This window comes from Triturus cristatus, chromosome 8 (genome assembly GCF_964204655.1).
Source record: "Triturus cristatus chromosome 8, aTriCri1.1, whole genome shotgun sequence".
In the NCBI taxonomy this organism is placed as follows: domain Eukaryota; kingdom Metazoa; phylum Chordata; class Amphibia; order Caudata; family Salamandridae; genus Triturus; species Triturus cristatus.
In genome coordinates, this window is record NC_140591.1 from 902,435,094 (window position 1) to 902,461,951 (window position 26,858).

Below are 26,858 nucleotides of genomic sequence, written 5' to 3' on the forward strand. Positions count from 1 at the left end.
CAATGCAGTCCCAGTGACATTAGCGCTGGCCCGTTGGTGCTTCTTTTGATGTTAATAAGCTTAGTTGGGAGCAGGAGCCAAGTGGCCAAATAAAATCAAAAACCCATTGAAAAAATGAATCGGTCTGCTGGACCCTGGTTTTTCCTTACATAGAAAACTAAAAAATGAGTATAGGAGTAAGACTAGTGACCGGGGATCACAGATCATAGATGGCCAGAAAGGAATAGATGCAGGACGAAGGAGCCTGATCAAATGTCATCAATGGTGAATAGTAACTTTCCAGCACTCTTGAGCCACACAAGTCCAAAATAAAGGCCCACACCCAGTGCTTAATTTGTAAAACATGAAGCACCGGGGCTGAAAGCAAAACTTTAAAAATGCACAAAAACACGTCAAAAACTCTATAACACTTCTAAAGCAACACAAACACAATAAATGTAAAATCAGCGGAAAAGAAAACCCCTAAACCGGACCTGCCTATCCAAAATCAAACAAGCACCAAGTTCCACGCTGCAGTAAAAGCAGCAACTGCTATGTTCTACTTTCTAGCACTCTGCAGCCACATAAGTCTCAAATAAAGGCCTAAATTCAGTACTTAATTTGTAAAGCAAAAAATGCCAGGGCTAAAAGCTAAATTTTAAAAATGCCCCCAAACACATCAAAAACGCGATGACAAAGTAGACTCAAAATATGTATTCCTTTAAATAAATTGTCATCAATCTATTTGCAATTAAATAACCAGACTTGCATATTAAAAATCAAACAAGCAGCAAATGCCACATTTTACTCTCCAGCACTCTGCAGCCACATAGGTCCTAAATAAAAGCCTACACACAGTGCTTTATTTGAAAGGTAAATTTAATTTTTAACTTAAACATAAAATGCCGGGGCTAAAAGCAAATCACTTTAAATGGCACTTTAAAATAAACAAATCTTTTACTTAATTAACGTGCATTGTTATAACCGCATTTCTTATAATACAAGTAGTAGTTACGAAAAATTACACACATTGCATTTAACGCTTCAATAAGTAGAGGCCACTACACATTACGCACATTAAATACAGTGCTCCCATTACTTGTAAAAAATGTCATACGAAAATCAAAACAAACCAAATAAAATACAAAATACATTACATTACGAATTATTTCAAAAACACCAAAAAACTACCAAATTAAGTACAATTTATTTACTAAAAAACACCACACACTTTCTGGAACATTATGCACCTGAGATTAAGCAATCACACTAGTTCCAAAACACCTCAAATGAAAACAAAGCAAAGCACATACACACAAGTTCATTGAAAACACCTCAGAAGGAAAACAAAGCAAAGGACACACACACACGTCCTGGAACGTTACTCACCTTAGATTAAGCAATTGCATTAGTTTGAAAACACCTCAGACTAGAATCGCAACTACAGCCAAAGTTCAGGGAGAGGGGGAAACTTTCATGGCCATGGGCTAATTCTTCCAGCAATAGGCAGAGTGGAGATGCAAAGCCTCAATAATACGTAAATGGTCTTTAAAGACCTGTGAAGTATGTAGGAAAGTAGGATCCGCTTCTTATGGTTACCCTCACTTTTTGCTTGATGTTGCACTGTTTTGACGTGTCTGCTAATCAGGACCTCAGTCTATCTGCTTTCTAACAAAAATGTTTGACATGTACTTTGGTACACTCCAGATTGGATACTGGGGTACCCTTGCAGATCCCTATTATATGGTACACATGTACCCAGGCATAGGTACCCCAGAGGTCTCCCATGGGCTAAATCATGTATTATGCCACCCATGAGAGGCCATGCAAAATGGAACTACAGGTCTGCTACTGTAACCTGTGAAAGCTGGTGCTTGCACCACTTACTTTAGATAGAGGTTCACTATATCTATAGGTCACTACACGTAAAACGTATAAATCACCCCTATAGCAGGCCTTATCAATCCTGAAGGCAGGGTGCTGGTTTTTATGAGAGAGGGTGCCCCTACATGAGCAGAGCCCCTCTGCAGTTTTCCTGGGTTGTCAGTGACTCAGCCGGACATATAGGTGGAGGTGCATTATAACCTTGCGGTAAATGCTATTTCGAAAACGGCTGCATAGAAACATATTGTGTTTGGTATCAAACACCTTGGAATCATACCTCCACACCGGAAACCGGTGTGGGAGGTATGATTCCACTGTTCTGAAGCGAGCTTCGTGGGGCCACTGGTCTAGCTGGTGCCAGCCTTCTCGATCCAGTCAGCACAAAATGGATGCTGGCAACCAGAGACACATTTCTGCCCTCCTGCTGCTGAGCCAAGCTCAAGCAGAGGAAGGCAGCACAATAGGCATCCTGTCACAGGGAGGTGTGACCACCTCCCAGACAGGATTTAGTGTATTGGGGCTAGGTGGGCGCACTCTGGGAGTGCCTGAAAGTCTGCACCTGGGGCACATTTGGTGTCCCTGTACATAGTCCAGCCCAAACCAGTTCTGGGAACTGTTGGCTCCTGCTCTGGTAAAAAACTGGAGAAAGGACATGGGTGTAACCACCCCTCTGTCCTGACCCTCACCTAGGAGGGTCCCCAAATCTGTCCAACCCTCTCCCGTGGGTACAAATGTGCTTACCTGACTGTAGCTCTTTAGATTTTAGGTGGACAAGATTCTAATAGAAGAAACCACTGACCTTCCACCGTCTGGACACTCTGGACTTCGCTGGACTTCGACTGGTCCCGACTTCGTCCCCCTCTTCGTCCAAAGATTTTTCTGTGCCCTTGCTCCACACAGGCTCCATGCAGGACCTGTGTTGCACTAAGGACAACTGAAGAATCTCCCTTGGGGTGAAGGAGTCACTCCCTTGCATATGCAGGCACCTCAATGCAACTGACCGGTCTGCTGCTCCCAAGCTCCTGCAGACTCTGAAGACTCCAACAACACAGGAGGTGCGTTACGAAGGTCCCTGAGATTGATCTGCCCTCTCAACAAGTTTGAGGGCAGTATCCCTTGTGGGGACTTTATAACCTGAACCCCTGTGCACCACGTCTATTTGCAATTCAATATGGTTGTTGGCAATTTCTGAGCTTGTGCATTGGACTCTGTGTAGTCTTGAGCAGTATTTCCACCAAAGTACTCTGGCCTCATTGCACCGAGTGTTCCATGGGCTGGTGCTTTGTAATCTCGCTCTAGGTCCTCTCACGACTCCTGGTCATTCGGCCTGTGGGTCCTCCTGAGGGTCATCTTGATTTCTATTGGGCTTTCCTGGTTGCTCCTGAGAAGCCCTGACTCTCCATTGCTTGGAGAGTTCCTAGGACCTCGCTGGTCCTCACCGTAACCTGCTTGACCTTCCGGTGTGGGCTACTTTTGCCAAGGCTTGTTGGTGCTCCAGCCATACACGAAACCTCAGCACTCGACATCCTTTGCGGGACAGCTCGCATCTGGCTCCTGGTCATCGTCAACGTCTCCTGGTCCTCGTGGCTGCAGAGTCAAGCATCCCGTGTTTGCACCTGAAGCACCCAACATCGGTGGGCATTCGTATCCCGAGCCCCTGCTCACTCTAAAGTGACCCAGACTCTGTCCCCTCTGCTTTCAGGTTCCTTTCTTCAGAATCCCAGCTGGGATTTCTCCGGACCCCTTTCACCTTCACGGCTGCAGCACTTCTTCGCAGCCCTCCATTGAGAACGACGGCGGTTTCCGACACCACTCCAGACCTATGCACCCAGCTTCTCTGGGAAAGGTAACTCGGATACTACGGTATCCACAGGTGGCGTGGCTCTCCAACCTCTTAAGTTCCAAAGGGTTTCCTCGAAGTCCTCCTAGAAGTGTCCTTGAAGTGTAATATTGCAACAGCGACTTCCCCCATAGAATTGTACAGAGACCGCAGTCGTGTTGGCACACTGTACCCGTCCTCCGTGGGGTCCCTATCTACTCACCTTGGGTGGTTCCTTGGGGTCTCAATGATTCTATGTGCTCCAGACCTTGTCTTGACCCGAGTCGTGGTTGGTATACCACTATTTTAGAGTATGGTTTGGTCTACCCCTGGAGCCCACTGTGTATTATGCTACTTACAACTGTTCTATTGATCTTGTATTGTGTGCTTTGTGTTCTACTCTCGGGTAGAGGATGCAAGAAATTGTTATTTTAATAAATACATATTTTTATATAACTACTGTATGGTTCTCCTTTCCTTTAGTTAATACAGGAGGCGATATTCTGGTAAAACAAGCTGCTTTACATTCCTTCAAGATTACGCCTGAAGGCTGCTGTCAACAGCTACCACTAGGATAGCTTTCTAAAGGTTATCTTACATCATAAGGGTCGTTTGGACTGGTGCAAGGAGCCCAATTTAATTAGTGGACATCATATACCAGGCCAACTTCTCATATTGGTGTGCAGCGGTTGGGATTCAAGCCTGCATTGTTTTACCAGATAAATCTCTTTGTATTGATTAACTGAAAACCACTAAAGTATGAGGCACATATAATACTTAAGGTTAGAATAAGTAAGTTCTACTGAACTTAGGGTTGGGTAAGTTAAGGGTCTAGCACACCCTTTCTCCAACCTAATAGAGTTTAGTCCCCACTAGGTTAGGTAGGTGCATACATCACACCACACTTAGTTATGTCTTTTAAAGGAAAAGCCAGTGGCTCTCTGCCTTCTATTTACAATGATTTTGCATTACAGAAATTGAAAGCCATGTGTTTTTCTTGGAAGCTGAAGACAGGGAGAAATGCCAACACCCAACGCCTCATAGAGGTGTTACACTTGGATGACCTTAGGAAGAATTAGGACAGGCCAGGAGGTGTTACCTTTTTTGACCTAGACTCAAACCCTGGCCAGGAGGATCACGCTGATTCCCACCTAGACAACTCAGGATATTCAGGAAGAGGGTGGAGAAGGCCCCAATGGCCCTCTCTTTACTCCTCCTGGAAGAGTGCAGAGTTTCCTAGGAGATCTAGATCTCCCTCTGCAGAATCTTACCATTCAGGACAGTCTGCAGGGACCTCCATATCTCATAAGAGGGATAACTCCTCTGACAGACAGTGCCAATTTCTAGAGCTTGAAAAAGTTAAGCTTAGGCTCAGGCAAGAGCAATTGGCCTTAGATAGGGAATCCCTAGAACTCAAGAAGGCTAGGAAAAGATTGGGACTAGAGTCCGATGGTGGCAGCAACAGTGGCCCTAGGAGTAAGGAATATACTTATGATCACAGGAAGCTGAGCAAGATAGTCCCTCCCTACCATGGTGGGGATGGCATCCACAAATGGATAACTGTTTTGGAGAGGGCCTGTAAAGTACAGAGGGTCCCTCAAGAGCAGGGGGCAGCTATCCAGTGGCTCTCCTTTGCTGACAAAGGTAGAGATAAGCTCCTCACTGTTAGAGAAGAGGATGCTGACAACTATTCAGTCCTGAAGAGTGCTCTCATTGATGGGTTTGGCTTAACCACTGAACAGTACAGGATTAAATTCAGAGACACCCAGAAGACACAGACTAAGGGCTGGGTAGACTTTGTAGATTGTGCTACTACGGCTCTGGAAGGCTGTTTACTTGGCAGCAAAGTGAATGAATTCAAGGGATTGTATAATTTGATTATGAGGAAGCAGATCCCTAATATTTGCCAAAACCAGTTGTTGCATCAGTATCTGGTTGACTCTGATCTGACTTCTCCCCAAGAATTGGGAAAGAAGGCAGATAGGTGGGTCAGAACCAGGGTGAAGCAGAAAAACCAGACCAAAATGCTAAACCTTCAGATAAGGGTAAAGACCAGAAGTCTTCATCAGGGCCCCAAAAACCTGCATCTGGGGGGAGAGTCACAGTCTAACAAAGGTAACGGCAAAAAGAAACCTTGGTGCTTCCTGTGTAAGGAGAAAACCCATTGGACAAGGGATGCCAATTGTTCAAGGGCCAAGCATCCACCTCCTACCACCACTGCCCCTAAGGCAAGTGTTCCCTCTAGTTCAGCTTCAAGTGGTGTTACGGGGAACAAGGGCATAGTAGAGTTAACATTGGGATCTGAGATGGGTTTTGGCCTAGTCAAAACTCCAGCCAGCTCAGGCTGTACTTGTCTGTGATAGAGACATAGATATTGCCCTCTTATTTGTAAGCCCCAGTAATCTGGGCAAATACAGACAGCAGCCTTTGATCAATGGTAAGGAGGCCATGGCATATAGGGACACATGAGAAAGTGTCACTCTGGTGACAAAAGATCTTGTGGGCCCTGATCAGATCATACTTGGTGAGATGAACCAAGTGACCAATGCTGACAATGTCAGGACAGACCATTCATTGGCAGTTGTTAATTTCAGCTGGGGAGGGGTAACTGGCCCTAAGAAGGTTGTGGTTAGCTCAGACCTCCCTGTGGAATGCTTGTTGGGCAATGGTTTGAAAACTTCAGCATGGGCTGCAGTGGAACTCAGGACACATGCAGCAATGTTGGGCATCTCAGCAGATGTGTTTGCTGTGACTAGGTCACAGGCCAAACTATCTTCAACTGAAAAGATGGACCAGGGGTCTTCCATGAGAAGGAGCAGGATGGGAAAGGCAGTTTCTTCCCCCCAGACTCAGAGGGAGGATCATTCTCCTGAGGGGGATCATCCCAGTCCTTGTGAAGGAACTGTCTCAGAGGGACTTGAGCCTGATCAGGTTGAGTTCTTGGGGACAGGGGGCCCTTCCAAGGAAGAACTGAGGCAGGAGCAGAAATCTGCCCCTCTCTTGAACCCTCTCTAGTGGGGAAGAGGGGGTGGGGGGGCGAAGAAGAACCTGGGTTCAAATATCTTGGGTGGTGGAAGGTGTGTATCCTACTGTGGTTGGACACACACTGTGTTTGTTTAAATAACCCTCACACATCAAAATGGCCCTTGGTGTCATGCTTCATCATAGGGGTCTTCCTGCCCCGCTGTGGGACGGGGCGTGCTACGACCTGCGACTACGCTGGAGCACTGATAATGTAGTGCTATGTGTGATGCAAGAGGGAGGGTCTGAAGTGAATGTAGGTGGGTGTATTAAAAAGGACCTGGCCTCGTTAGACGTAGAAACTTTAATAGGTCAAGGGAGGCTGGTGCTGTTAAAAAGGTGGTGCGGAGATGTCCTGCGTAATGTGCGGATACTCCTAGTAAGTCAACATGTTTCGATGCAGCAAGGCATCTTCGTCAGGACAAGAACAAGATCCATCCTGTATAAATTACGTGTACTCTAATTAGAGACTGTTAATGTAAGTGAAAATGCAATCAATAAAGCATTTGTATATAATACCTAATGGTATGCTTTTATCGGTGTCTGAAAAAAAGAAAAGGGAAAATGGTAGCTGAGTGTCCCAGAAAACATAATACGCAGTACCTGCAAAAATAAGCGGTGCGCCACATAGTGACATTAAGTGGTGTCTAACCATAAGTCTTAAAACGCAAAAAGAGGTGTAGTGACCTGTAGGGAAAAAAAGAACAATACAAGACAATACACACATGAAACAGAAAGCACACACTCTATCGATTGGTGAGCAGCTCTATGTTGAAAATAAGGAAAAAGTTGCGTAAGTCTGATACATACTTATGTATATGAGAAAGCAATGCCTCATGAACCTCAAGAACGGGTGGATAGGGCGAGGTAACTCAGTGCTAACAGGGGAAAAGGGAGAAAGAGAGTCTTTTACCTTCTACATTCTGGTCATGATGGAAACGAAGAGTCCACTCCCCGAGATGGCTGTGCCGTACTTTCGTGCCCCTTGAAAAACCCTGGCTCAATGTGAGTCCATCCCGCGGTTCCGCTGTGCTGCGGGGAAGAGCTGAAGGTATTTATGCGGACACTGATTAGTGGGAACCGGAGAAATGGTATCACCTGGATCGTCAACCAAGGTATGACGTAGTGATACTTCCGGGTGCGCACCACCACAGAAACTAGAGCGCTGACCTCGTTAGGTTGCTGGTTAGCGGAAGTGAGTATTAAAAAGGCATGTGGTGGCGGCATAAATTATGTTACCACAAAAACATCGTAAGCTTCTGGAAGCGGTGCCAATGAGCACGGTGAATAAATTAATAAAATAAAATGAACTTATTTAAGACAATGGCAGGTATCGGTATATACGAAAGATAGCAGTTAATGGTGTGCTGAAAGCGTGAAAAGGGGGCGGGGCATGGCCATGGTACATATTTACTATTCTAACAAGCGGTCGATTCATATAGCGACACAATGCAGTCCCAGTGACATTAGCGCTGGCCCGTTGGTGCTTCTTTTGATGTTAATAAGCTTAGTTGGGAGCAGGAGCCAAGTGGCCAAATAAAATCAAAAACCCATTGAAAAAATGAATCGGTCTGCTGGACCCTGGTTTTTCCTTACATAGAAAACTAAAAAATGAGTATAGGAGTAAGACTAGTGACCGGGGATCACAGATCATAGATGGCCAGAAAGGAATAGATGCAGGACGAAGGAGCCTGATCAAATGTCATCAATGGTGAATAGTAATGGCACTAACTAAGCTGTGACCAAGGTATTTCATCGTTGAGGCCCGTCAAATGTGTGCCTAAACGGAACACCCATCGTTGCTCTTTTTCAAAAAGACCATACTCTGAGTTTAGTTGTTCTATGACTGTCCATTTAAGGTCATCCACACTGTGATTCGTGGTTAAAAAGTGGTTTGCCATTTTTGTTGTGCTCTTTTTACAGCGAATATTGCTCCTATGTTCGCCAATGCGTATCTTAACCTGTCTCGTGGTCATTCCGACATATTCCATTCTGCATGGACACGTGATCAGATATATCACGTTCCTGCTGTTACAATTGGTAAACTTCCTTTGCTCCCAAGTCATACCGTTGAGGAAGGTGATGTGAGTACTTTTCTTAGTTTGATTGCACGTACTACAAAGGCCACATGGATGGTGCCCTTGGATAGGTGGTAGAGTACTGATGGTGGGGTTTCTTGCTGGTAGTGGGTGCGGTCTAGTGTGGACCAGAATGTCCCTCAGGTTTCTACCTTTTTTGTGGGAGAACATAGGTTCAGGGAAATTGAGGCCCCCGCAGTTGAGGATCTTCCAGTTCTTATTTATGATCTTAGACACTTGGTTGGAGTGAGTGTTGAAAGTGGTCACACAGATGGGCCTGGTCTCTTTCTCATGTGGCGTATGATCTTCTAAAAGAGAGTCTCTGTTATTGTTTCTAGCCCGTTTTAATCCTCTCTTTACAATGGGTTCTGGGTAGTTGCGTTCTAGTAGTTTTTTCTCCAGATCCTTGGCTTGCATCTTGATGTCTGTTAGTTCAGAGCAATTCCTTCGTAGGCGAAGGAATTGACCATACGGGAGGTTGTCCCGAAGGTGTCTGGGGTGGAAGCTATCATATAGTAATAAACAATTCTTCGCCGTAGGTTTAAAATGCGTGCTTGTTTTTAATCTACCTTCATCTGGGTAGATGTTGAGGTCAAGAAATACCAGGTTTCTGTTGGATGACGTGTGAGTGAACTTCATGAAGGTGTTCTGTTCATTCAGCCAAGTCATAAATGTCGTGACTGATTCAGAGTCACCCTTCCAAATGACTACAACGTCATCAATGTAACGCTTCCATAAAATGATGTTGTTATAGAATGGATTGTGCTGATGGATATTTTTTGTGATTCAAGGTGGTGTACGTAGAGACTCGCTAGGCTCGGCGCAAAGGTGCACCCCATGCTGGTACCGTGTTTCTGTAAATAATGTACACCCTGGTACATGAAGAAGTTTTTCTTGAGGGCCAGTGTGATACATTCCATGACCATATTCCTAGGAGTGTGATAGTTCCAGGTGGTGGAAAAAAGAACCTCTTCTATGATATCAAGGATCTCATCATGTGGCAAGCTAGTATACAGGCTTTCAACATCTAATCCAAGTAGGAGATGTTGTTCAGGATCAAACGTGGGGTTTTCAAGGAGTTGCAGGACTGGCCCTCAAGAAAAACTTCTTCATGTACCAGGGTGTACATTATTTACAGAAACACGGTACCAGCATGGGGAGCACCTTTGCGCCGAGCCTAGCGGGTCTCTACGTACACCACCTTGAATCACAAAAAATACTCCATCAGCACAATCCATTCTATAACAACATCATTTTATGGAAGCGTTACATTGATGACGTTCTAGTCATTTGGAAGGGTGACTCTGAATCAGTCACGACATTTATGACTTGGCTGAATGAACAGAACACCTTCCTGAAGTTCACTCACACGTCATCCAACAGAAACCTGGTATTTCTTGACCTCAACATCTACCCAGATGAAGGTAGACTAAAAACAAGCACGCATTTTAAACCTACGGCGAAGAATTGTTTATTACTATATGATAGCTTCCACCCCAGACACCTTCGGGACAACCTCCCGTATGGTCAATTCCTTCGCCAACGAAGGAATTGCTCTGAACTAACAGACTTCAAGATGCAAGCCAAGGATCTGGGGAAAAAACTAATATAACGCAACTACCCAGAACCCATTGTAAAGAGAGTATATAAACGGGCTAGAAATAATAACAGAGACTCTCTTTTAGAAGATCATACGCCACATGAGCAAGAGACCAGGCCCATCCGTGTGACCACTTTCAACACTCACTCCAACCAAGTGTCTAAGATCATAAATAAGAACTGGAAGATCCTCAACTGCGGGGGCCTCAATTTCCCTAAACCTATGTTCTCCCACAAAAGAGGGAGAAACCTGAGGGACATTCTGGTCCACACTAGACCGCACCCACTACCAGCAAGAAACCCCACCATCAGTACTCTACCACCTTTCCAAGGGCACCATCCATGTGGCCTTTGTAGTACGTGCAATCAAACTAAGAAAAGTACTCACATCACCTTCCTCAACGGTACGACTTGGGAGCAAAGGAAGTTTACGAATTGTAACAGCAGGAACGTGATATATCTGATCACGTGTCCATGCAGAATGGAATATGTCGGAATGACCACGAGACAGGTTAAGATACGCATTGGCGAACATAGGAGCAATATTCGCTGTAAAAAGAGCACAACAAAAATGGCAAACCACTTTTTAACCACGAATCACAGTGTGGATGACCTTAAATGGACAGTCATAGAACAACTAAACTCAGAGTATGGTCTTTTTGAAAAAGAGCAACAATGGGTGTTCCGTTTAGGCACACATTTGACGGGCCTCAACGATGAAATACCTTGGTCACAGCTTAGTTAGTGCCATTACTATTCACCATTGATGACATTTGATCAGGCTCCTTCGCCCTGCATCTATTCCTTTCTGACCGTCTATGATCTGTGATCCCCGGTCACTAGTCTTACTCCTATACTCATTTTTTAGTTTCTATGTAAGGAAAAACCAGGGTCCAGCGGACCGATTCATTTTTTCAATGGGTTTTTGATTTTATTTGGCCACTTGGCTCCTGCTCCCAACTAAGCTTATTAACATCAAAAGAAGCACCAACGGGCCAGCGCTAATGTCACTGGGACTGCATTGTGTTGCTACATGCATCGACCGCTTGTTAGAATAGTAAATATGTACCATGGCCATGCCCCGCCCCCTTTTCACGCTTTCAGCACACCATTAACTGCTATCTTTCGTATATACCGATACTTGCCATTGTCTTAAATAAGTTCATTTTATTTTATTAATTTATTCACCGTGCTCATTGGCACCACTTCTAGAAGCGTACAATGTTTTTGTGGTAACATAAGTTATGCCGCCACCACATGCCTTTTTAATACTCACTTCCGCTAACCCGCAACCTAACGAGGTCAGCGCTCTAGTTTCTGTGGTGGCGCGCACCCGGAAGTATCACTACGTCATACCTTGGTTGACGATCCAGGTGATACCATTTCTCTGGTTCCCACTAATCAGTGTCTGCATGAATAGAGTGCCTTCAGCACTTCCCCGCAGTACAGCGGAACCGCGGGATGGACTCACATTGAGCCAGGGTTTTTCAAGGGGCACGTAAGTACGGCACAGCCGTCTCGGGGAGCGGACTCTTCGTTTCCATCGTGACCAGAATGTAGAAGGTAAAAGACTCTCTTTCTCCCTTTTCCCCTGCTAGCACTGAGTTACTTCGCCCTACCCACCCGTTTGTGAGGTTCATGAGGCATTGCTTTCTCATATACATAAGTATGTATCAGACTTACGCAACTTTTTCCTTATTTTCAACATAGAGCTGCTCACCAATCGATAGAGTGTGTGCTTTCTGTTTCATGTGTGTATTGTCTTGTATTGTTCCTTTTTTCCCTACAGGTCACTACACCTCTTTTTGCATTTTAAGACTTATAGTTAGACATCAATTAATGTCACTATGTGGCGCACCGCTCATTTTTGCAGGTACTGCGTATTATGTTTCCTGGGACACTCAGCTACCATTTTCCTTTTTCTTTTTTTCAGACACCAATAAAAGCATACCATTGGGTATTGTATACAAATGCTTTATTGATTGCATTTTCACTTACATTAACAGTCTCTAATTAGAGTACACGTAATTTATACAGGAGGGATCTTGTTCTTGTCCTGACGAAGATGCCTTGCTGCATCGAAACATGTTGACCTACTACGAGTATCCGCACATTACGCAGGACATCTCCGCACCACCTTTTTAACAGCACCAGCCTCCCTTGACCTATTAAAGTTTCTACGTCTAACGAGGCCAGGTCCTTTTTAATACACCCACCTACATTCACTTCAGACCCTCTGTGAGAAGTTGGCCTGCCATATGCTGGTCACTAGTTATAGTGGCCACCTTGCACCAGTCCAATTCGACTCTTAAAGTGATAGGTTTAAAAGACAACCTTTAAAGAAAGCTATCCTAGTGGTAGCTGTGGAGAGCAGCCTTCAGGCTAAGTCTTGAAGGGGTGTTAAGCTTATTGTTTTACCATAGATAACCTCTTGAATGACCAAATGAAAGAGTAGTCCACACAGGTATATATATATAAAATATATGTATTTATTCTAAACAGAATCCCACAAGTCTTTTTATGAGGCTAGAGGTAAAGTTACAATTCAAACACGCATTTATAGATACAATAAATAGCACTGGAATCACAGGGCCCCAGGGCCCCGGGGGGGACCAAACCATATATTAAAAAAGTGGTATAAGAACCACAACAATTCTACAGACAGTGCCTAGGACATTTAGGATCGCTGGCCCCTTGAGAATCCACCCCAGGTTGTGAGGAAGGGGACCCACGGGAGGCGCGTGCAGTGGAAATAGCTGCTATCGGGATCTCTATTAAAGCCTATGGAGAATGTCGTGGTTTGATTTAAACAGATTAAAGACACTTCTAGCAGGAGTTCAAAGTTAAAAACTTAGAGTTAAGCTTTTGAGGAGCCCACTACCACGGGAGTACCGAGGTACCACTGTTACCTGCCCCAGGGAAGCCGGGTGAATAGGTCGTTTTCGATGTCGGGTCGCGGGCTGATTTTCAAGGGGAAAATGTACAAAACTGCTGCTAGCCAAAAGCGTTGATGATGCCGTGAAGAATGAAGTTGTAGATCTTGTAGAGAAGAACCTGAAAGCAGAGGGGACAGAGTCTGGGTCACGGCACAGTGACCAGGAAGCTCAAGGAAAAGAGAACTTCAATGTCGGGTGCTTCAAGTGGAAAAGGCGTAGCTTGGATCTGCAGCCACGGGCTCCGGGAGGCTTCAAGGAAGGCCAGCTTCTGGAGGGCGACTGTCCCATAAAGGATGAGGGTCGCTGCGGTGTTAGTGTCCGGATTGGATGCACTAAGCCTTGGCAACCGCAACCCACGCAAGATGAACAAATCAGCTACTGGCGCAGACCCACGAGGTCTGAGTGAGGTCTCCTTCGAGGAGACTGTAGAGCAGGCTGGAGCAACCAGGAGAACTCTTAAAAGTAAGGATTGTCCTCCGCCAGGGCCCACAAGTCGAGAGACAACGGACCGCGGAAGGCAGCAATTTGGAGTGCGTAAAAGGGTGCCCATGGGCCACCGGAGTAAGCTAGGGCGCTGATCTTTGGCACAGTTGCTGCTGAGAGTTTGGCTCAATATTGGGTCAAAGCAGAACTTCCCCACTGGTCAGGGTCATGTGCTACGCAAGAGGTGGCTGGTGTCCTGGGGTATTGGGAATCTCGGCACCCACGCGGTCCACGGTGCTCAGACTTGCTGGGCACGCTTACTGGCCTCTGGGATGCTAGGAAACCCACCTCAAGTTTGAGAGGAGTCGTCGATGTCCGAAGGAGCAGCGAAGTTCCAACCGGGTCACTTGCAGTGTTTCAGGTGCCTGCCAAGCAGGGGGGTAACTCCTTTACCCCAAGGGAGATTTCTTCAGTCAGCTGGGCAGCAGCTCGTCGAAGGTCAAGTCTGTGAAGTCCAAGATTAATCTGATTCTCTGGGGACACGTTATTCACCTTTAGCCACAAGATATGGGGAGTGTCCAGATCAGTGTCCACCAATGGGAGTTGAGGTGGGAAAGGGTGGCTACACCCTCTCCCCTTTGTGTGTTTCCCGCCTGGGCGAGGGGCAGGATGCCCCTGAACCGGTTCCATGCGGTGTATGCAGAATGTAGGCGCTGTAGCAGCCTACGTGCAACTCTGAAAGGCATCCTATGGTGCACCCACCCAGTTCCAATCAACATAGCCTGTCTGGGAAGGTGCTGGCACCTCCCTGCAACAGGATCCCTATTGTCCAGCTGCCGAGGCTGGGGTTTTGCCCAGCAACAGGCAGCCAGAGTCGTGTTGTTGGCGAGTAGCATCCATTGTGTGATACGTGTGCACTTTTAAATTGGTGTCTCAATTCTGCCGCTTTTCCCATATCGCCCCTCTAGCAGGGGGAAATCATGCCCTCATGCCCATGACTGGACTGGGGGTATGATTCCTACATGTTTGACACCAAACACGATATAGTTCTGTGTAGCCATTCTCAAGATATCACGCTATCGCGATATACTTATAATGCGGTTAAGAGTATATGGTATGGCTACACTACAAACAACCCAGCAATGGTTTTACGAGGGTTGCAGAGGGGCCCTACTCAGGTAGGGGTCCCCCCTCACACATATCCCAGACCCTGCCTTGTAGGATTAGCAAGGCCTGCTTGAGGGGTGACCAATGAGACTATATGTGTTGTACATAGGTGGGATACAGGGTACCTGTATCTCTGTAAGGGGGTGCAAGCACCACCTTACCCAGACTACAGTAGTGGTCTGGTGGTGTCATTTGGTATGGCTGTCCCAGGGTGGCACAATAAGTGCTGCAGCCCTGGTAGGCCTCTGAGGGACCCATGCCCTGGGTACCTAGGGTACCATCTACAAGGGCTGACAGGGTATCCTCAGTATCCAATTGGGTTGTACCTAGGGTACTCACATCAGTTTAGAGAAGAAGCAGATAGGCTGGGGTCCTGGATAGCAGGGCCACAGCCTGGCTAGACTCATGAAACAGTCAAAACATCAGCAAAAAGTTGGGGGCAACTATGCAGTCGATGCCACTCTCCTACATAACCCCCCCCCCCAAACGCAGGGAGATTAAACTAACCTTGACCAGTTGAGTCTTCATGTTCTAAGTGGAAATATCTGGAGAGGCCATCTGCATTGGCATGGTTGCTCCCAGGTCTATGTTCCACTGTAAAGCCCATCCCCTGTAGGGAAATGGACCACCTGAGTAGTTTGGGGTTTTCACCCTTCATCTGTTTTAGCCATAGGAGGGGCTTGTGGTCTGTTTGAACAACGAAGTGAGTGCCAAACAAGTATGGCCTCAGCTTCTTCAAGGCCCAGACCACAGCAAAGGCCTCCCTCTCTATAGCTGACCAACGTTTCTCTCTGGGGGTCAACCTTCTGCTAATAAAAGCTACTGGTTGATCCTGGCCCTCTTCATTCAGTTGTGATAATACAGCACCTACCCCCACCTCAGAAGCATCAGTTTGAACTATGAATTCTTTGGAGTAGTTGGGGCTTTGGAGCACTGGAGCAGAGCACATAGCCTGTTTTAGGTCATCAAAAGCTTTCTGACAGCTGACAGTCCACTGAACCTTTTTGGGCATCCTCTTTAAGGTTAGGTCATTCAAGGGGGTCACAATGGATCCATATCCCTCTACAAACCTTCTATAATAACCAGTCAGGCCCAAGAAAGCTCGGACCTGAGTCTGGGTGGTTGGAGCAACCCAGTCCATGATGGTCTGGATTTTGCTCTGAAGTGGTTGAACCTGGCCTCCACCTACAAGGTGACCAAGGTACACAACCTGACTCTGCCCTATCTGGCACTTAGTAGCCTTGATAGTGAGCCCTGCCTTTTGCAGGGCTTCCAAAACCTTCCTCAGGTGGATCAGGTGATCCTCCCAGGTGGAGCTGAAGACAGCAATATCATCTAGATATGCTGCAGTAATGTCTTCCAGGCCTGAGAGGACTTGGTTCACCAACCTTTGAAAAGTGGCAGGTGCAATTTTCAAACCAACGGGCATTACAATAAATTGATAATGCTCACCAGGGGTAGAAAATGCAGTTTTGGCTTTTGCAGACTCAGCTAACCTTATCTGCCAGTAGCCAGCTGACAGATCAAATGTGCTCAGATACTTGGCTGAGGCCAATCTATCTATGAGCTCATCTGCTCTGGGAATTGGGTGAGCATCAGTCTTAGTGACTGCATTGAGTCCCCTGTAGTCAACACAGAACCTCATCTCTCTCTTACCATCCTGGGTGTGAGGTTTTGGTACAAGGACTACTGGGCTAGCCCAAGGGCTCTCTGAGGGCTCAATCACTCCTAATTCCAACATCTTTTGGACTTCTGTCCTTATGCAGTCCCTGACATGGTCAGGTTGCCTGTAGATTTTATTCTTGACAGGCAGACTGTCCCCAGTGTCCACTTCATGAGTGCACCAGGGAGTCTGACTTGGAGTCAGAGAAAACATATGTCTGTAAGACTGAAGAACTTGTCTACAGTCTGCTTGCTGCTGGTCAGTGAGGCTGCCTGCCAAGGCTACTCCATCAACTGACCCATCGTCAGGGTTGTGAGAGAGCAGGTCTGGGAGAGGGTCACTCTCTTCCTCCTGTCCCTCGTCTGTTGCCATGAGCAAGCCCATGTCAGCCCTGTCCACATATGCTTTCAGTCTATTAACATGAAGTACCCTGTGGGGACTTCTGGGAGTGCCAAGGTCCACCAAATAGGTGACCTCTCCCTTCTTTTCCAAAATGGTATGGGGTCCACTCCATTTATCTTGGAGAGCTGCTGGGGCCACTGGCTCCAGCACCCATACCTTCTGTCCTGGCTGGTACACCACCAGTACATCCTTTTGGTCATGCCAGGCTTTCTGTAATTCCTGACTTGCCTCCAGGTTTGTAGTTGCCTTCTTCATGTACTCAGCCATCCGGGAGCGGAGACCAAGTACATAGTCCACAATATCCTGTTTAGGGGGTTTGAGAGGTTGCTCCCATCCCTCCTTCACTAGACAGAGTGGCCCTCTAACAGGATGGCCAAACAAAAGTTCAAAGGGGCTATAACCAACCCCCTTTTGTGGCACCTCCCTGTATGCAAAGAGAAGGCAGGGCAGAAGAACATCCCATTTTCGCCTAAGCTTTTCTGGGAGCCATTTGATCATACCCTTTAAGGTCTTGTTGAATCTCTCAACAAGACCATTACATTGAGGGTGGTAAGGAGTGGTGAACCTATAGTTGACACCACACTCCTTCCACATTGCCTTGAGGTAGCTACTCATAAAGTTTGTACCTCTGTCAGACAATACCTCCTTAGGAAAAGCCACCCTGGAAAAGATTCCCAGGAGGGCCCTTGCCACCACAGGGGCTGTGATGGTCCGAAGTGGAATAGCTTCTGGGTATCTGGTGGCATGATCCACTACCACCAGAATGAACCTGTGCCCAGATGCTGTTGGTGGGTCCAGGGGACCAACTATATCAATCCCCACCCGTTCAAAGGGCACCCCCACCACAGGCAATGGTATCAGGGGGGCCTTTGTGGACTTGCCTGCCTTGCCACTGGCTTGACAGGTAATGCAAGAGCTGCAAAAGCTCTTACAGTACTCACTCATCTGTGGCCAATGAAAGTGAGGGACAATTCTGTCCCAAGTCTTGTTTTGGCCTAGGTGCCCTGCTAAGGGAATATCATGGGCTAGTGTGAGTAGGAAACCCCTAAACTTCTGAGGTATGACCAACCTCCTGGCTGCACCAGGCTTGGGGTCTCGACCCTCAGAGTATAGGAGCCCATCATCCCAATAAATCTTATGGGTCCCACTGGCATTCCCTGCAGCCTCAGCAGCAGCTTGCTGTCTGAGGGGTTCAAGAGTGGGGCAGCTCTGCTGCTCCACGCTCAAGTCTGCCCTAGAAGGTCCCCCTGCCCCCAAGAACTCAACCTGATCAGGTTCCAGTTCATCTGGGGCAGTTCCTTCTTCAGGAGCTAGATCCTCTTCTGCTAAAAGAGTCTCTACAGACTGTTCCTGGGGGGAAGGCTCTGCCTTACCCCTGCTACTCCTCCTCTTGGAAGGTCCTTGGTCCATTCTTCCAGGATCCAAGGCCTGTTCAGTTCCTGTCAGCTTTGCTTTTGACCTTGTCAGGGCCTAATACTTCTGCTGGTATACCCAACATTGCTGCATGGGTAGTTAGCTCCACCTCAGCCTATGCTGAGGTCTCCAAATCATTCCCTAGCAAACATTCAACAGGTAGGTCTGCACTCACCACAACCTTCTTTAGGCCAGTTACCCCTCCCCAGGAGAAGTTTACAACTGCTAGAGCATGGTTAGTACTAACGTTGCTTGCATTGGTCACTTGGTAAGTTTCCCCAAGTATGATCTGGCTAGGGTCCACAAGGTCTTTAGTCACCATGGTGACACTGGCTCCTGTGTCCCTGTAAGCTAATGACTCCCTTCCATTTATTTGAGGCTGTTGCTTGTATTTGCCCAGACCACTGGGACTCACAAATAGGGACAAGTCCCCATCACAAAATAAGACAGCCTGAGTAGGAGTTCTGACTAGGCCAGAATCCTCTCCAGATCCCAGGGTCAATCCTACTATGCCCTTGTTCTGTGTACCACCACCTATAGCTGGACTAGGGGGAACAGGTGCCTTAAGGGCAGGTGTGGTGCTTGTGGAGTCTTTGGCCTTATTACAATCTGAAGTCCAATGGGTTTTCTGTTTACAGACTTTACACCATGGCTTCCTTGGCTGCTTAGCTTTAGTAGCTTGGGTATTATCAGATGCAGATTATTGGGGGCCTGTTGAAGACTGCTGGTCTTTTCCCTTTTCCCCACCCTTCTCAGAGTTCTTGGCATCTTCCTTTTTAGTTGCACCCCCCAAGGGCTGGACCTTCTGCTTAATCCTGGTTCTGACCCATGTGTCTGCCTTCTTTCCCAATTCTTGGGGAGAGGTCAGATCTGAGTCCACCAGGTGCTGATGTAAGAGCTGATTCTGACAATTATTAAGGATCTGCTCCCTCATTATGAGATTATACAATCCTTGGTAATCATTTACTTTACTGCCAGTTAACCAACCTTCCAGTGTCTTGGTAGCACTATCCACAAAGTCTACCTAATCTTGATTCTGTGCTTTCTGGGTGTCTCTGAACTTTAGTCTATACTGATCAGTGGTTAAGCCAAACCCATCTATCAAAGCATCTCTCAAGATATAATAATCATCTGCATCCTCTTCTCTGACAGAGAGGAGCTTGTCTCTACCTTTGTCTGCAAAGGAGAGCCATACGATTGCTGCCCACTGCTCTACTGGGACCCTCTGAACTTTACAGGCCCTCTCAAGTGCAGTGATCCATTTGTGGATATCATCCCCTGACTGATAGGGGGGCACAATCTTATGTAGGTTCCTATTTTCAGGAGCTTTCTCTCTAACTCTAGGGGTATTACTGCCACCAGGGGTCTCTAGACCCCACTTTCTTGAACCTTTCTGAAGCTCCAGGGATTCCCTGTCCAATGCTAACTGTTCTCTCCTGAGCTGTAGCTTAGCCTGCGCAAACTGGATCAGTCTGCATTTCCTCTCTTGGGAGGATTCTCTTCTCTGAGAAGAGGCAGAGGTCCCTTTGGATCTCTCAGAATGGTTGGACCCCTCTGAGGGGGATCTGTTCCTTCTGTTTGGATCTACCATTCTCCCTTTAGGGATGGAGAGAGTGCCTATTGGGCCATCACCTCCATGTTGTGAATGGTTTTGTTCATCCAGGTCAAGTTCATCTTCCTCTTCCTGGTCCTCATCAGAGTCCACCCCAGGGGTGTCCTCTTCTGGGGGATGCCCACCCAACCTGTCTACCCCATCAGATACTAAAGTCTGCTTAAAGTCTGCTATGAGCAGGATTTCCCTGAGACGTTGAGTATTGGCACCTTTGTTTGTCTTAAGTTGCCTAGTGGTGCACATCTCCCTAAGCTCAGCAAAGAAGAGATGATCATATTTGTCGACTGGAACCCTATGGGGTCCTTCCAGAGCCTTATGGGCACCTGAACTTAAAGACATTTCTAGTGTAGTGGTACTGGTGTATCTACCTACACTAGGTGTGGCCTACTGAACCCTTTCTTGAGTTGTAGTCAAGGTGTGCTAAACCCTCTACACACAACTCCTAAGTTCAGTAGAACTTATTATATTCTAAGCTTGAATTTATATGTACCTTTAGTACCAAGTGGCTTTCACTTTAGAAATTCAATTTGTTATCTGGTAAAACAATGGCAAGCTTGAATCCAACCGCTGCACACCAATGTGAGAAGTTGGCCTGGCATATGCTGGTCACTAGTTATAGTGGCCACCTTGCACCAGTCCAATTCGACTCGTAAGGTGATAGGTTTAAAAGACAACCTTTAAAGAAAGCTATCCTAGTGGTAGCTGTGGAGAGCAGCCTTCAGGCTAAGTCTTGAAGGAGTGTTAAGTTTATTGTTTTACCATAGATAACCTCTTGAATGACCAAATGAAAGAGTAGTCCACACAGGTATATATATATAAAATATATGTATTTATTCTAAACAGAATACCACAAGTCTCTTTATGAGGCTAGAGGTAAAGTTACAATTCAAACAAGCATTTATAGATACAAGAAATAGCACTGGAATCACAGGGCCCGAGGGGGGACCAAGTCATATATTAAAAAAGTGGTATAAGAACCACGACAATTCTACAGACAATGCCTAGGGCATTTAGGATCGCTGGCCCCTTGAGAATCCACCCCAGGTTGTGAGGAAGGGGACCCACGGGAGGCGCGTGCAGTGGAAATAGCTGCTATCGGGATCTCTATTAAAGCCTATGGAGAATGTTGCGGTTTGATTTAAACAGATTAAAGACACTTCTAGCAGGAGTTCAAAGTTAGAAACTTAGAGTTAAGCTTTTGAGGAGCCCACTACCACGGGAGTACCGAGGTACCACTGTTACCTGCCCCAGGGAAGCCGGGTGCATAGGTCGTTTTCGATGTCGGGTCGCGGGCTGATTTTCAATGGGAAAATGTACAAAACTGCTGCTAGCCAAAAGCGTCGATGATGCCGTGAAGAATGAAGTTTTAGATCTTGTAGAGAAGAACCTGAAAGCAGAGGGGACAGAGTCTGGGTCACGGCACAGTGACCAGGGAGCTCAAGGAAAAGAGCCCTTCAATGTCGGGCGCTTCAAGTGGAAAAGGCGTAGCTTGGATCTGCAGCCACGGGTTCCGGGAGGCTTCAAGGAAGGCCAGCTTCTGGAGGGCAACTGTCCCACAAAGGATGAGGGCCGCTGCGGTGTTAGTGTCTGGATTGGATCCACTAAGCCTTGGCAACCGCAACCCACGCAAGATAAACAAATCAGCTACTGGTGCAGACCCACGAGTTCTGAGAGAGGTCTCCTTCAAGGAGACTGTAGAGCAGGCCTGGAGCAACTAGGGGAACTCTTAAAAGTAAGGATTGTCCTCCGCCAGGGCCCACAAGTCAAGAGACAATGTACCGCAGAAGGCAGCAATTTGGAGTGCGTAAAAGGGTGCCCACGGGCCACCGGAGTGAGCTAGGGCACTGATCTTTGGCACAGTTGCTGCTGAGAGGTTGGCTCAATATTGGGCCAAAGCACAACTTCCCCACTGGTCAGGGTCGTGTGCTACGCAAGAGGTGGCCGGTGTCCTGGGGTATTGGGGATCTCGGCACCCACGCGGTCCACGGTGCTCAGACTTGCTGGGCATGCTCACTGGCCTCTGGGATGCTAGGAAACTTACCTCAAGGTTGAGAGGAGTCGTCGATGTCTGAAGGAGCAGCGAAGTTCCAACTGGGTCACTTGCAGTGTTTCAGGTGCCTGCCAAGCAGGGGGGTAACTCCTTTACCCCAAGGGAGATTTCTTCAGTCAGCTGGGCAGCAGCTCGTCGAAGGTCAAGTCTGTGAAGTCCAAGATTAATCTGATTCTCTGGGGACCCGTTATTCACCTTTATCCACAAGATTAGGGGAGTGTCCAGATCAGTGTCCACCAATGGGAGTTGAGGCAGGAAAGGGTGGCTACACCCTCTCCCCTTTGTGTGTTTCCCAACTGGGTGAGGGGCAGGATGCCCCTGAACCGGTTCCAGGCGGTGTATGCAGAATATAGGCGCTGTAGCAGCCTACGTGCAACTCTGAAAGGCATCCTATGGTGCACCCACCCAGTTCCAATCCACATAGCCTGTCTGGGAAGGTGCTGGCACCTCCCTGCAACAGGATCCCTATTGTCCAGCTGCCGAGGCTGGGGTTTTGCCCAGCAACAGGCAGCCAGAGTTGTGTGGGTGGCGAGTAGCATCCATTTTGTGATACGTGTGCACTTTTAAATTGGTGTCTCAATTCTGCCGCTTTTCCCATATCGCCCCTCTAGCAGGGGGGAATCATGCCCTCATGCCCATGACTGGACTGGGGGTATGATTCCTACATGTTTGACACCAAACACGATATGGTTCTGTGTAGCCATTCTCAAGTTATCACGCTATCGCGATATACTTATAATGCGGTTAAGAGTATATGGTATGGCTACACTACAAACAACCCAGCAATGGTTTTACGAGGGTTGCAGAGGGGCTCTACTCAGGTAGGGGTCCCCCCTCACACATATCCCAGCACCCTGCCTTGTAGGATTAGCAAGGCTTGCTTGAGGGGTGACCAATGAGACTATATGTGTTGTACATAGGTGGGATACAGGGTACCTGTATCCCTGTAAGGGTGTGCAAGCACCCCCTTACCCAGACTACAGTAGTGGTCTGGTGGTGTCATTTGGTATGGCTGTCCCAGGGTGGCACAATAAGTGCTGCAGCCCTGGTAGGCCTCTGAGGGACCCATGCCCTGGGTACCTAGGGTGCCATCTACAAGGGCTGACAGGGTATCCTCAGTATCCAATTGGGTTGTACCTAGGGTACTCACATCAGTTTAGAGAAGAAGCAGATAGGCTGGGGTCCTGGATAGCAGGGCCACAGCCTGGCTAGAGTCATAAAACAGTCAAAACATCAGCAAAAAGTTGGGGGCAACTATGCAGTCGATGCCACTCTCCTACACCCTCCCTCTTGCATCACACATAGCACTACATTATCAGTGCTCCCGCGTAGTCGCAGGTCGTAGCACGCCCCGTCCCGCAGTGGGGCGGGAAGACCCCTATGATGAAGCATGACACCAAGGGCCATTTTGGTGTGTGAGGGGTATTTACACAAACACAGTGTGTGCCCAACCACAGTAGGATACACACCTTCCACCACCCAAGATATCTGAACCCAGGTTCTTCTTCGCCCCCCCCTCCCCCTCTTCCCCCCTAGACGTGGATCCTTTTGTTTTGTAACTGATTCTGTGTGGAGGACGTATCCACCTCCTATGCCCTTGGAGAGCTTCACCTCTACACTCCCCAATCTTGGTATTTATAGCCTCTCTTGAACCCGTCAGACAGCAAGATGCTACTGAGTTGCTGGGAGTGCTAGTGGGTCTCACAGGATCTACTGGGATGAAGGACTCCTTTACTCAGAGAGAAGAGACCCCAAGCATGGTGCCACCAGGAGGTTGGTCATACCTCTGACGTGTAGAGGCTTCCTACCGACACTGGCACATGATATCCCTTTAGCAGGACACCTAGGCCAAAGCAAGACTTGGGAGAGATTTGCCCCTCACTTTCACTAACCTCACATGTCAGAGGACACCAAGGAGGTTTGTTGCTCCTGCGCCACCTGTCAAGCCAGTGGTAAGTCATGTGGTGTCACAAAGGGCCCCCTCATACATATCACTACCTGTGGTGGGGGTTCCCTTTGAGAGGGTTTGAATTGACATAATTGGTCCCATGAATCCTCCAACTGCATCTGGGAACAGTTATAGTCTAGTGGTGGTGGACCATGCCACTAGGTATCTTAGAACCATTAAAGCTCCTGTGGTGGCCAAGGCCCTCCTGGGGATTTTTTCCAGAGTGGGTTTCCCTAAGGAGGTATTAACTCACAGAGGTGGAAACTTCATGTCCAGTTACATCTCTGCAATGTGGAAGGAGTGTGGAGTAAATTACAAATTTAGCACACCTTATCACCCACAATGCAATGGGTTAGTTGAAAGGTTCGACAAAACCCTGAAGGGCATGATCATGGGCCTCCCCGAAAAAGCTTAGGCGAAAATTGAATTTCCTGGTGCCATGCCTTCTCTTTGGCTACAGTGAGGTCCCACAGACGGGGGTTGGCTACAGCCCTTTTGAACTTCTGTTTGGGCATCCAGTTAGGGGTACCTTGTGTTTAGTGAAGGAGGGATGGGAGTTAACTCTCAAACCGCCTAATCAAGACATAGTGGACTATGTACTTGGTCTCTCTGCTCCAGGATGGCTGAGTATATGAAAAAGGCAAGTAAAAACCTTGAGGCTAGCCAATAATTACAGAAAGCTTGGCATGACCAAAAGGCTGTACTGACTGTGTATCAGCCAGGACAGAAAGTATGGGCGTTGGAGCCTGTGGCCCCAGCAACTCTCCAGGACATGTGGAGTGGACCCCATACCATTCCTGAGCAGAAGGGAGAGGTCACCTACCTGGTGAACCTTGGAACTCCCAGGAGCCCCAACAGGGTGCTTCATGTAAATAGGCTCAAGACATATGGACAGGGCACAAATGGGCTTGCTCATGGCTACTGGTGAGGGACAGGAGGAAGAGTGACCCACTCCCTGACCTCCTCTCTCAGAACCCTGATGATGGTTCAGTTGATGGTGTAGCCTTGGCAGGCAGCCTCACTGAGCAACAACAGACTGATTGGAGGAAGGTCCTCAATCAGTACTGACATATGTTTTCCCTGACTCCTGGACACAGGTGAGAGTCTGCCTGTTAAAAATAAGATTTACAGGCAACCTGACCATGTCAGGGACTGTATCAGGACTGAGGTCCAAAAGATGCTGGAATTGGGAGTGTTTGAACCCTCAGATAGCCCTTGGCTAGTCCAGTGGTCCTGGTACCCAAACCTCATACCCAGGGTGGTAAGAGAGAAATTAGGTTTTGTGTTGACTACAGGGGGCTCAATGTAGTCACTCGGACTGATGCTCACCCTATTCCAAGGGCAGGTGAGCTCATTGATACTTTGGCCTCGGCCAACTTTATGAGCACATTTGACATCACTGCTGGATATTGGCAAATCAGACTAGCTGAGGATGCCAAGCCCAAAACAGCATTTTCAGCCCCTGTTGGGCATTATCAATGTATTGTGATGTTAAATGGTAGCGGCAGTTTCAGTCGATAATCTTTCAAGGATTTGCCCGGCGGTAATCGCCTCTCATACCACTCGATGATTTACCAATAAAAGAGGCAGGCGCCGGAGACTGGAAGGCAGGAAACAAAGTTTTATTCCGTCGGAGCAGAACACATCAGATCAGACAGCAAGGTATCGTCACGAGGTGCTCTAACTGCATCTCTGAGACCTGGTCTCTTATACACTGGTTTATTGCTTTATTACATATAGTACATTCTTGAGATTCCCTTGATGTGCGGGGAAATATCCCCTGAAGCCCCGGCTCAGATCCGATCCCACACATGGTTACAGTAGAGGTTCCCACCCTACCCGCAGTGGGAGATGGCTATCGCGCAGCAGGGAATTCCGCTAATTCCCGGGGGTGTGTGCAACCGGCCGGGTCTCAGGGGGTAGGGGCTTTGATTCTACTGTAATCCCTTTGATGTGGGGTGTTTCCCTTACAGTAGGGGCAATAAACTGCATCCGCAGGGCTAGGCGATGGCCTGGGACCAGTTCAGACAATGGGGCGCAGAGGAAGGGGGGGGTTATCAAAGGAGAGGCATGACCATGTATGGGTTGTCGGTTGGAAGTGGTTCCGTAGCAGGGTCGCGCAGAAGGAGAGGGTTTATGGCCTGTATGAGAGAGCGGGGGTGGCCGGCGCGCGGGGGAAGCTTGCAGCGCCAAGGGAAAACGCTGGCGGTCGAGAGTGAGCGGGGAGAGAGCGGGGTGCCTAAAATGGCGGCCGTGCATTCGTTGTGCGTGGCGCTGGGGAGAGGCAAGATGGCGCAGATAATGTTCAGTTTGCACGCTAAATTTCCACAGTCCTCCCTTTTAACATGTCTCGCCAGCTTGCCTAGTTTGGATCTATCCCCATAATACCCCGTACCTCCACCTCGTTCAGAGCTTTCATCCGCTCAGTTTCAAAGTCCAAAGTCTTAGGGCAGATGCAGTTCATAAAAAGTGAACATAAAGGTGGCAGACACTGAATTCCCAAGCAACATCCACATAGTAACACAATCGGTATCAGGATAAATGAAAACAGTCTCCATCCCCAACCTTTAATAGTGTCCCAAAACCAACTCCCCAGTGACCATTCTTCTTGTTCTTGATGAACCTCTGCGGACAGTCTGTGGAGATGTTCAATTGCTTTGTAGACTGAGGGTGAGTTATCCGGTACGTAGGTACAACAGCTGGACCCAATGATGCGGCATGCTCCTCCACGATCTGCCAGAACCACGTCTAGAACAAGGCGGTTCTGGAGAGCCACCAGGCGGACGGCCTGGAGCTCAGCGGTGTTGTTGGCGAGGGCGCCAGCTGTAATGTTCATTGCCGTTTCGACTGCCTGGGTTAAGTGG